The 12688-nt window shown below is 39.9% G+C and overlaps 1 pseudogene; it reads left to right on the forward strand.

The window, feature by feature from the left end:
- Window positions 1–6583: 6583 nt before the first annotated feature.
- LOC131919071 (large ribosomal subunit protein uL6-like) lies at window positions 6584–7471 on the forward strand (annotated as a pseudogene).
- The last annotated feature ends 5217 nt before the right edge of the window (window positions 7472–12688 follow it).

Consider the following 12688-nt stretch of genomic DNA (forward strand, 5'->3'; position numbering starts at 1 on the left):
GTCACATCCCTCTATTCCTGGGTCATATGCCTTCTGTTTTGGTCCATCCTATGCTGTAGTAACTTATTTCTTGAGAAAGGCTGCCTGGAGGTAAGATTTTTGAAGACTGGAATCCAAGGGTTCCACTCCTCCAAACGTTTCTCAGTGTGCAGAATTCCAGGTTGCAGAAACGCTTTCTGAGTTTTGAAGGCATGATTTCTTTGCCGTCTGTTTACCATCATGTTCATGGGCAGTGAAATGTCAGTTGATTTTTGATCCTCTGCGTTAACTACCCCTTCTGTTTGGAAGTTTCAGGCTTTGCTCTTCACTCCTGGTATTTGTGTTCAGCCCCTCATTCATTTTTTCTGGTTGGTAATTGTTCACAGAAAGTGTCTTTTTGTAGACTGACAGAAATAAAAATGCACTTTCTTGACTTGAGGGTAGACCGATCAGAGAAGGATGCTGTGGGTAAACCACTTGAGAAATTCCTCTTCCTTGGGCTTGGTGCTCCAGAGTACAGGGTGAGGTGAGCAGAGCTTGGATGTTGGCCTCCGTTGCTTCTTTCCTGGCTAAGCATGGAGTGTACTGCTCTTACAGTACACACCAACTACACACAAGACCCCGCTAGTCACTAACACTGATTGTGTGTTAGTAGACTGGTGCACATTGACTGCACCATTTATGACCACATTGCACACTGACACACACTACATGATCGTAGCATACACTGACTACATAATACATGACTACAGTACATAATGATACATGCTGTATGCTGGTGGGGCATTCTGACGTAACACTAAAAGACTGAGTTACACGCTGATAGCAGGGCACACGATTGGTTCATACTGACACACACTGATGGTGGTGCACATTACAAGACCATGGTGCTGTGCACACTGGCTGTGGTGTTAAGCGTTTGGCAAGTGGGCCTTGCCAATCTGGAGATTCATTGCATTCTATACGTGAGGGTTTTCTTGTGTTTTTAATAATTCCCTTCTCACAGCCTCTTCTGTTGTCTCACTGGAAGCCTGTTTTTAGACGATAGACCTGCTTCCAGACTTATCAACTTCCTTGTCCTGTTGTTATTTATCTCTTGATTCTTTTGTTCTTATGTTCAGTTCTCAGACTCAAAAATTTCAAGTTAAAAACTTAATTTTACTTACATGTCTTGTTATTATTTATTTATTCATTAGACAGAATCTATTCTATAGCCCAGGTTGGCCTTGAACTCACGATTATCCTCTTGTCTCAGCCACCTGGGTACTGGGATTACAGGTGTGAGCCACCACACCATGATTATTACTCCTTTTTTTAAAAGGCAAAATATTACATTAAACATGTGTAAATATAAATAGGAAGTTCATGCTTTTTTTGGTCTGTTGTATGTGTGGTTCGAACACTAGTGTGCTAATGAGTAGGATGTAAGATGTCCTTCTCCCAAAGCTGTCTGCCACACTGCCCTGAGACAGTGTCTCTCAGTGAACTGGAAACTCACTGTCCCAGGTATGATGGCTGGCAGGCTAGCTCTTGGGACCCACCTGCCTTTGTTAGGAGGTGATCAGAGCTTCAATCTCGATGCTTCTGATAGTTCTAAGTTGTTCATATCCTCCTCACTTAATTTGGGTAGGTAACGTGTGTCTAGGGATTTATCCATTTTTTCTAGACATTCTAATTTCGAGGGATGAGATATGTATTTTCAAATATTTCCTAATTACTCTCTGAATCTTATTGATCTCTGTTTTTGATGTCTCCCATTTAATCTGTAAATTTACCAGTATGTGTTTTCTCTCCATTTTTTTTGGTTGGTTTGGCTGTGAGTTTGTCAATCTTATTTGTGTTTTCTCAGAACTAACTCTTTGTTTTGTCTCTTCTGTATATCGTTTACTTCCCCTCTAGTTTATTAATCTCTGGATTTTGCTAATTCTTTTATCCACTGCGTTGAGGTTTGGTTGGCTTTGCCCTTGTAGGACCATGAGCTATGTTGTTTATTGGAAATCTCTCAGCTATAAACGTCCCTCTTTGAGCTGTCTTCACGGTCTCGCAGCGTTTCTGGTAAGTTGTGTTTTCATTTTCTTATTTGTGTAGTTTCTGTAGCTTTTCTTTCTAATTTTATTGTACTGTAATCTGATAATTATTTGACTCTTTTGTTACTTCATAAGCTGTGATTTGTGGATTAAAATGTGATCTTTCTTAGAGAAAGTTCCAAGGGATGCATACTTTGTGTTTGTTAGATGGAATATTCCTTATATATCTGTTAAGTCCATTTGATCTATGGTGCAATTTAACTCTGAAGTTTCTTTGCTGATTTTTAACTTGGGTGACATGTTAGCATGAGTAGGCTGTTGAAGTCACACAATTCTCTTTATATGATGATCTATATGCCCTTCCAGGCCTATTAGTTTCTGTTTTATGAATTGGGAACTCCAATAATTGGTAAACAAAATATTTATAATCATTGTATCTCTTTGAGGAATGTTCTCTTTATTCATTTTTAGTGGCTTTCTTTGTTTCTTTGGAGTAATTTTGATTCAACATTTACTTTGTCAGATATCATGATAGCTGGGCTGGCTTAGTTTCTGACTTCCAGTGTTTGGAAATTGACTTCCATCATTTTTCTTTTAGTCTATTGAGTGCCTTCATCAGTGAGGCATGTTTCTTGGAGACAACTGATAGATCTTGCTTTTAATACATTCAGCTAGTATGTGTCTATCCATTGTGGAATTAAGACCAATCATTTCTATTTGGGGTTGTTATTGAGAGATATTTATTATTTCCTGTGATTTTTAATTGTTTACTGGTCAGTTAGTCTATGATTTGTTTGTTCCTTTTTTCTCTCCCCTATCTGATTAAGGTGTTGATGGATTACTGTGGTGGATATAATGCATTCTTTCTTAGTTCCCTTCTGTTCACATATTCTTCTTGTGAAATTTCATCTCCAGGTTTAGGATATCTTTAAATATCATCTACACCCATGACTTGGTGGTCATGAGTTGCTTCAGTTTGCCTTTGGGAATATTATTTTTCCATAGGTTTTAAAGGATGTTTTTACTGGAAGTAACAGTCTGGGCTGGCATTTGTTTGCTTTCAGGGCTGGACATGCATTACTCCATGATTTCCTGGTTTTGGGGGTTCTGTTGAAAGATATGCTGTTATTATATCTCTGCCTGATTCATTTAGTTTTTGAGTTTATGTCTGAATATACTGTGTCCTCAGCCTTGTCCTATATCCCTGACATTGTTTATTCCACTTTGTCTGGTCTATTGATGATACTATTATTATTGTTGTTGTTATGATTGCTTTTGACTATTTTTTATTTGAATTATTGAGTTTAATTTTTAACATTTTTATTTATTTTTCTTTTTAGACAGGGTGTCATGTAGTCTAGAATGGTCTTGAACTTGCTATATAAATGAGGATGACGTTGAACTTCTGATCCTTCTTACTCCACTTCCTGAGTGCTAGGATTACGAGTCTCCACATGTCCCATTTATGCTGTGTTGAGGATTGAACAGGGCTGTGGGTGCCCAACACAAGCACTCTACCAACTGGGCTACATCCCCAACTCTTGCTTAACTTTTCCCAAAGTGTTAGGTTCTTTGTTTAGTGTCTGGTATATATTGTTTTCTCACATATATTTCTGACTTTCTTCTCCAGGTCTTGGGTTTCCTTACTTCATTCATCTGTTTCTTTTGTATCCACTTTTATGTCACTGATGAGTTATACAAGCAAATTTTTGAATTCTTCACCTGGCATTTATCCATTTTTATACCTTTAAATTTTGTAGTTGAGGAGGTATCATCTTTAGTTGGAGTCATGTGACTTGGCTTTTCATGTTCTTTGTGCTCTGTGTTGCAATTTGAGCATCTTCAGCTTAGATATCTCTTTCAGTTGTTTGGGGAAATTAGCAGGAAGCCTGCTCTTGAGGGCTAATCTCTAGTACCACTCAGAGGAGAGAAAACAACCTGTTGTAACTGTGAGCAGAGCAAACTGTACAAGGTATAGACATGCTGTTAGAACTGATGAAAACCTATGAACACACACCAACACGGCAGAATAGAAATGGCAGAAGATACTGCAGACTGCTGCAAAGTTTTTAAATGCTTTAGGGTAACTGTAGAAATTGTATGTATGTGAGAGAGAAGAAAGTGATGGGAAAGAAGAAAAACAGAGCAGAAGTGAGGCCAAATAAAAGGAGAAGAAGAAAAACGAGTGAAGAAGAATGTTAAAAAGTGGAAGAGGAGGGCTGGCTTGGCAGTTAAGAGCACTCAGTACTTTTGAAGAAGACTTAGGCCCAGTACCCAGCATCCGCATGGTGGCTCACAGTTTAGCTCCAGTTCCAGGAGATCCAATGTCCTCTTCTGGCTTCCATTGGTAACAGACACAAAATATGGAACACATATGTATTATATGCAGACAAAATACTCATATACATAAAATAAAAAATCTTTTAAACAAGTTTAAAAAATGAATCAGAAGAAGAAAGTACAAAAGATTAAAGAAAGAAAAATAAAAACCTCAGATGATTGCCCAAAAAGGAAAAAAAATACACAAGTGAAATATATAATGATAGAAGGGGAGTAAAAACTTCAAAAAAGATTTCCTCAAAACCAGCGTATATGAAGCCAGGCATGACGGCACACACCTTTAAGCCCAGCACTCAGGAGGCAGAGGCAAGCAGCTCTCTGTGAGTTTGTGGACAGCCTGGTCTACAGAGCGAGTTCCAGGACAGCCACAGCTCACATAGTGAGACCCTGACTCAAAACAAACAAACAAACAAACAAACAAACAAACAAACAAAATATATATGATAAAATTATATCTATAAAAGTGTAGTAAAAGGAATAAAAGAGAAACCATGAGGCAGGGAGAGGAGAATGAGGGCTTGATTTCCCCCTCGACTGGGTTCTTTAAATTTGGAGTCTGCTGGGTGGAAGTGTGATAGAAAGGACCATCCTTTTATCTTCTCTGTGATTTTATGGGGTGCTGTCCTGGATGGGATAAGTGTCAGATGCCTACCAGAGTGGCATTTACTTTGGTAACTTCCCTTCTTTGGGTACAGGTGGGCCTTTATCACTCCAAGCTTTGCTTTCTGAGTGCTGGCCAGGTTCTCTCGCCTCCCAAGATGCCCCAGTGTGTATACCCCAGGAGACTTACGTTTGGGCCAGGATGTTTTCTCCCAAGTGGAATGGGATTCTGGGAAGCAAGCCCAGCACTGAGGTCCATACAGACAGGCCGGTCTCTGTAATCCTAAAACTTGCTGGGCATTTATTGGTTCCTGAGGGACGAGGCTGTGACTATCAGGTCAGTGGAGCGTCGGTTTCCCGACCAATTTGGGATTGAAACTGCTTGTGGATTTGTCTCTGGAGGTTGATCTCCACTGATCTCAAGTGTGGGGCTCTCAGGCTACAGAGTGATGAGGTTAGGGTCCAGCCACCCACTGCAGGCTACCTCACCCTGTGTAATAAGTGGCTGGAGGCAAGCCTCTGTGCCTGAGCTTTTTAGCGTGTTAGCATCTGGTCCTTTCCATCCGTGACTGCCTCCCACCACTGGCTCTTCCTCTGGGGTCTGTGACAGGCTCTCTTCATCTTCATGCCCTTTGACTTGTAAAGGCCCCCCAGGTAGAATAATAGGTTTCTTCTCAGATGGTAGCCAACCACGGCTCTCTGACACACGAGAAGGGACCACATGAAACTACTCTGCACTGCTGACTTATTTCTCTGAAGGAGTCACTGGATTTGAGGCTTTGGAGAACTGGAGGCGTGTCCTGTGCTAGGACTGTCTTCACCACCCTGCCCTCCCCCTTACCTTTAGATCAAGGAGGCTTCCTGCCTTTGACTCACTATTGAGGCATGTGGCCGGGCTCTCTGCCCCTTGTCCACCACCCCCACCGCCCCCAGCTGTCCAGCTTTTTGCTCTGTGAACTTTAGATGTCTGCCCTCTCTTTCAGTCTTTAAAACAATCTCTTTGTTATTTTAACTCTTTACATTCAGGGCATCATGTGCAGGCAGCGTCTAATCTACTTCCTTACCCACAAGTGCCCCACTGATCTATTTATGTGTGTTTAGCACATTGTTTGTGGATCATCTCAGCTACATGTTGTTAGGCAGTATAGGTGCTACAATTGTGTTATTTTAAAATTACATTGATCTGCCGGGTGGTGGTGGCTCATGCCTTTAATCCCAGCACTTGGGAGGCAGAGGCAGGCGGATCTCTGTGAGTTTGAGGCTAGCCTGGTCTACAGAGTGAGTTCCAGGAAAGGCACAAAGCTACATAGAGAAACCCTGTCTCGAAAAACAAACAAACAAACAAAAAACAAAAACAAAAAATTACATTGATCTACCTATTTATTATGTACGTATTTATTTAGTGTCACTGTTTTTAGTGTCTCGTGTGCAAACGCGTGCACACAAGAGTGTGCATGTAGAAGTCAGAGCACAATTTGTTGGAGTCCGTTCTCTTACGTGGTTCAGCCCTTCAACCATGTGGGTTCCAGGATGGAATTCAGGTTGTCAGGCTTGCTGGCAAGTGCTTTTACCCGATGAGCCATCTTGCCAGCCTCTAAATTTGTGTCCTTAAAACTAAAGATACACCTCAACTTACTATGGATTCCTATCCTGATAAACCTAATCATAGGCTGAAAATATCGTAAGTGAGAAGTGCATGCGCCGCAGCTGACCTGCCGAACATTGCAGCCCCGGGCGCTGCAACTGTGGAGTCTCATCGCTCTTTCCTCTTGGGAGCACGTGGGTGCCTAGGAGCCGTAGCTTGCTGCCTCTGCCCAGCCCCTCAGGAAAGAGTGTATCCTCCCCCAGGAAAGGTCACAGTTCAAAATTTGAGGCACAGCCCGTATTGAAGTTGTACTGTTTTCACAGCGTTATAAAATACAGAAACGCACAAAGCAACGGTGGTCGCTCTTTGCCCCAGTTACTGTGAGAATGAAGACCGTTCTCAGGAGACTGCCGACATTCCAGAAAATGTCAGCACCACTCTGAAGGGGCACACAGTCATCAGGAAGGCCAGAGGGACTTCAATCACATCAAGGAAGAGCTGAGTCTCCTTGGCAAGAAGAGGCTCCGGGTTGACAAATGGAGGGGGTAACAGAAAGGAAGTGGCCACTGTCCAAACTATCTGCAGTCACGTTCAGAACATGATCAAGGGGGTTATACTGAACTTCCATTACAAGATGATGTCTGTGTATGCTCACTTTCCCATCAAGGTCGTTACTCAGGAGCATAGGTCTTTGGTTGAAATCTGAAATTTTGGGGGTGAAAAATACATCCGCAGGGTTCGGATGAGGACAGGGGCTGCTTGTTCTGTCTCTCAAGCCCAGAAGGATGAATTAATCCTTGAAGGAAATGATATTCAATTTGTTTCAAATTCAGCGGCTCTGATTCAGCAAGCCACAACAGTTAGCAACAAGGATATCAGAAAGTTTTTGGATGGCATCTGTGTGTCTGAAAAGGGAACAGTGCGGCAGGCTGATGAGTAAGACCTAAGTTACCCAGCTCCAGAAACAAGATCCTAAACGAAAAGACTTGTACCGAAAAAAAAAATCAACTGTTGTTCATCAGGCAGTAGGCATTTACAACACCGAGTCTCCTCTCATTTAGAAGTTTTAAATGTTCTCTCAGCCATGCTTTGTGGTTCTCTGTGTATAGGTCTCACAAGTATCTTTGAGAAATTATCACTGCATATTTCATGAATTTTCATGCCACTGTTAAGGGAAATTATTTTAAGAACTTTTTGTAGTTGTTACTTTCGAGGACTATAATTAACTTTTCTGCATCAACCGTATACTGCTAACTTGATAGACTGACTTATTAATTCTAGCAATATTTTGTAGATTCTTTTGGAAATTCTACATGTATGTGAACAGACACTTTCATTTCTTTTCAACTTCCATTACTTTATTTTTCTTGTCTAATTCTGCTGGCTAGTCCCTCTAATACAGTAAGAAACAAAAGTGAGGAGACCATTCCGTGTTTTGCTAGCTAGGTGTTTTTTGAAGATTCTATTTATCAATTGGAGGATTTCCTTTCTTTCTTAAAATTAATTTATTTCTGTATGCCTGTGATATGTGTTATATGTGGGTGGGTGTGCATACATTCATATGTGTGAATGGGGGCACATGTGTGCCGTGTGTATGCATGGAGGTCAGAGGACAGCCTCGCCTGTCATTTGTCATCTTCTACCTCCCATTGTTCTGCTGTTGAGCGTGCCAGGCTAGTTGGCTGGCCTGAGAGCTTCTAGGGATTTTCCAGTCCCTGTCTTTCATCACCCTTTAGGAGTGTTGCCATTATAGATGACTGCGTCACATATTTGTCTTTATGGCCTTTTACATATAGTCTGAGGATTTGAACTTAGGGCAAATGCTTTCATTCTGAGCTATCTCCTCTCCCCTGCCCCAACCTTGGAAATTTCATTTTTAAAAGAAAATTTAAGTTTTATTATTATTATTATTATTATTATTATTATTATTATTATTATTATTTGTGTGTGTGTATGTGCCACAACACGAGTGTGGAATCAGAGGATGACTTTCTGGAATTGGGTCTTCCTTTCACTGAAGGCTTCAGGGGTCAAACTCACATCATCAGGCTTACCTGTAAGCACTTTTACCTGCTGAGCCATCCTGATAGCCCAGGAATTTCCTTTATGTGCTAGATTCGTGAGTTTTAATTTTGAATGTGTGTTGAATTTTTGTCAAGCACTCCTCAGCCTCATATTACGTTTTCTTGTTTAGTCTGCTGATATAGTGGATTACATTCGTTGGTTTTTTTTTAATTGTTAAATTTCTATTGTATTCAGGGTTTGCCTCATCCTTTTCTAGATTGCTGAATTTAATTTTATAATACTGTTCATGAGGCATGATGATATATAATTTTATCTCCTAAAATGTGGCTGTCAGTCTTTAGCATCAGCGTTATGCTGGCTGTATAATTAGCCAGGACGTTCTGAAAGGGTTTGGAGAAAAGTAACCGTCATTTTCCTTAAACATCTGATAGAGTTCATCCGTGAAACAATATGAACTTGATGATTTCTTTGTATGTAGGCTTTTGATAATACATTCAATTTTAAACATTTGAAATACCAAAAATTTCTACTTGGTTTTGTATTTGTTCAGAAAGTCTTAGTTTTTGTAGGAAGTCATTTCATTTAATTTGTTATTTTGTTAAACTACCTTCACTTTCTACTATTTTTTTTTTTGTTAAACTACTTATATTTCCTGACACTGATTTTCTTCATTATACTGTTCTTCTTCAGTATCTTGGGGCGTTGGTTTTAGGCTTCCCATTGATAGCAAAATCTATGGATGCTCACATTATGTAAAGCATCGTGGTTATTTGTACAGAGCTGTACACATCCTCCTCTCTATTTTATTTTATTTTTAACTTTGCTGCTGTGACAGTGCAAACAGCCTTCATTTTATTGCTCAACTTCGGCATGGGCACATACATACACATACATAGTTAATTTTTAAAAACCATTTATAAAGATGTTATTGATAAAGCTCATGTAACGAATGAGTGAAATACAAAGAATATCAAAGCTAAAGCATTCTGTAATAAATACAATGAAAATGATAAAACTTTATTTTTAAAGTCAGTTTGAGAAAAGGAAGAATATTACATAAAGTAAACTGATTATATCTAGAATAAGCAACTCAGTGTTTGGTACAGTCATCATCCTCGTGTGAGGACATTAACCATCACATGTGGCCACTGCCTCATGTCTATTTAAGATGGGCTCCACATCACTTGTCCTAGTGAACACAATGGAATGTCTATGTCAATAGTTGTCCTGTATGACTTAGCAGAAAACACCATGCAGAAGCTGCGTATGTTTGTTACAGACACACATTTCTCCCATCATTTTTGATCCCTAGTTGGTTGAATCTGCTGAGATAGAAACCTTAGACAGCAAGAACTGTAGAGTATACCCTTCTTTTACAATATTGACAGTTTATGCTTTCTGTCTTGTTAAGGTGTTTATCAGTTTTTTTTATCACTACAAAATTAGTTAAGTTAAAAAATTTAAAAGATAAAATTAGTTCTTTGAGAATTTCATACAGTGTCTTTTGATCATAGCTATCCACTCCCCTAACTTCTCTTAGGCCTGTCCTTCCTTCCCATCCAACTTTGTGTCTTCCTTTCCAAAAAACCCATCAAGGGCCTTTTACTGCAGCATGGTGGACCTAGCCACGGGTTCTTGGCCCCCTTAAAGAAAACAGATTTTCCTTCTCCCAGCAGCTACCAACTGCCAGTAGCTCCTCAGCTAGGGGTGGCACTTTCCACGCTGGCATTTGGTCTGATGTGAGCTTGCACAGGTCTTGTGCATGTCGTCACAACCTCCGTGAGTTTGTGTGTACAACTGCTCTGTCATGCCCAGAAGGCACCATTTCCTTGACGTTACTCACTACCTCTGGCTCTTACAATCTTTTTATTGCCTTTTTTACAATGGTCCCAAAGTTTTGGGAGGAGGGGTGTGGTATATATGCCCTATTAAGGCTAACCATTCTGTAGTGTCTGAATCTGTGCACTCTGACCACTTGTGGGTCTCTGTGTTCACTGCTATCTACAGCAGAAAGGAACTTCTCTATTGAGAGTTGAGAGATGAACTAATCTGTGACTACAGCAGTAAGTCTTCAGGAGTTGGTTTAAAACTGTGTCCATTTAGCAGCATAATGGTAGTGTGTACTCCTCTAGGGTTCATGACCTGTCTAGCCGTGGGTTCTCGGCTCCCAGTAACATCAACAGGTGTAGACTTCATCTTGTAGAGTAGGCCTTAAAGCCAATTAGAAACTGGTTGGTTATTCCATAACATTCATACCACTAATGCATCAGTGGGCAGGTCTTGCCAGGCTGGTCATTATTGTAACTCCCAGGGCTCACATCCGGGTAAGATAATGACTGCTTTTCTCCTCTGGTGGTATGCACATCACCTTCAGCAGTCTGAAAGTTAGCCAGCAGGGATGAGGCTCCCAGCTGGCACCAGTTTGATTCCTCCATGTACAATGACTTGCGTATGTAGTGTCTTCACCAACATCAATTAGTTTTTTTTTTTTTTTTTCTGAGACAAGTGCTGGGATTATAGGCATGTGCCACCACATTTGGCTTTATGTGATCTGGGTATCAAACCCAGTGTTTCGTGCATGCTAGGTAAGTATTCAGTAACTGAACTATATTCCCGGCAACAAACCAACTTTTTGTTATTTTTCTATACTATTTGTCTGTTTTCTTTGTTACTGTTTTGTTCTATGTTTATTGTTTCCTTCCTTGAACATTCTTTTGGTCTTCATTAGTTTCTTAAGGCGGACACTAAGGTCATTGATTTTAAATTTTTTCTTCTGTTTGAATATAAGCAATGGACACTAAAAATTTCCCTCCAGACTTTGTTACATTCTATATAACTCAGTGTGCTTCTATTCATTCAGTTTAAAATATTTTCTAGTCTTCCTGTGAATTCTTTGATACATTGGTTTTGCTTTGTTTTGTTTTTTGAAAGTTTATACTCAATTTTCAAATATGTGAGGGTTCCCAGTGTTTTCTAATTGATTTAAATTTTAACAGTATTATGGTATACCTCACAGTTTGGATCTGTTTGTCTCCCAGCAGTCCATGTACCATATACTTGGTCTACAGTATAGTAATCAGGAAAGTCGGTAAAAACCTCTCAGACATACAGCTTTGTGTGATGGGATTAGATCATTTGGAAAATGTTTCTTTCAGGAGGGGTTCCTGTAATTCTTGCAGGACCCTGGTTAATCCTTACAAGAGTGAGCTGTTTCAAACTGAGAACACGCCATTCGCTTGGCTCTTCTGCAAACAGATGTCCCCTTTCTGTGTCTCTGCTGTGTTTCCATGCAGCCACCATCAGAGGCTAGTTTGGACCATCTATCTCCACCTTCCAGATTCAACTTTAAAGCTAAATAAACCTAGTTTCTTTATGAAAAAAAAAAACCCACCAAGATTCAGGAATTTTGTTATAGTAAGAGAAAAGAGACCACTAGGAACACTTTAAAATAAGATTTTTAGTTTTAAAAACTTTATTGTGGCTTGTTTTATGGAGCCATTTATAGTCCATCTTAATGAACAACCAACATGCATTTGAAAATAATATTTTCTTCAATTGCTGTTTAGTGTTTATCATAAAGATTAACCAGGTTGAAGTGGTTGATTGTGCTTTCAACTATTCCACATTGTTTCTGATTTATTTATTTATTTATTTATTTATTTATTTATTTATTTATTTATTTATTTTATTTTATTGAGATTGGGTTTCACTGTTTAGCCCTTGCTGGCCTGAACTCTGGACGGAGACCAGGCTGGTCTTGAACTCACAGAGATCTGCCTACTTCTGCCTCTTGACTGGGCTAAGGGTGTGCGCCATCAGGCCTGGCCTCATTTCTGATGTCTCACTAGTGCGTCTGTTTTGTCAGTTGCTGAGGAAGAGGAATCCAGATCCCCAGTTATGATGGAGGATTCCTTCCTCCTCTTTGCCCCCCTTTTCACTGTTTATGATTTTGAGCTTGGCTGTGTGGTGCTTTCGCATTTAGTTGCTATGCCTCTTGGGGAAATGACTATTTTATCATTATGGAATATCATTTCTGTTTGTGGTAATGCTTCTTATTTGGAAGTCCCTTTTGGTCTATATTATTCTAGCCATTCTAGGTTTCTTGTGATCAATGTTCATATGTATTCCTTCC

The sequence above is a fragment of the Peromyscus eremicus genome, chromosome 9, assembly GCF_949786415.1.
Source record: "Peromyscus eremicus chromosome 9, PerEre_H2_v1, whole genome shotgun sequence".
Lineage (NCBI taxonomy): Eukaryota > Metazoa > Chordata > Mammalia > Rodentia > Cricetidae > Peromyscus > Peromyscus eremicus.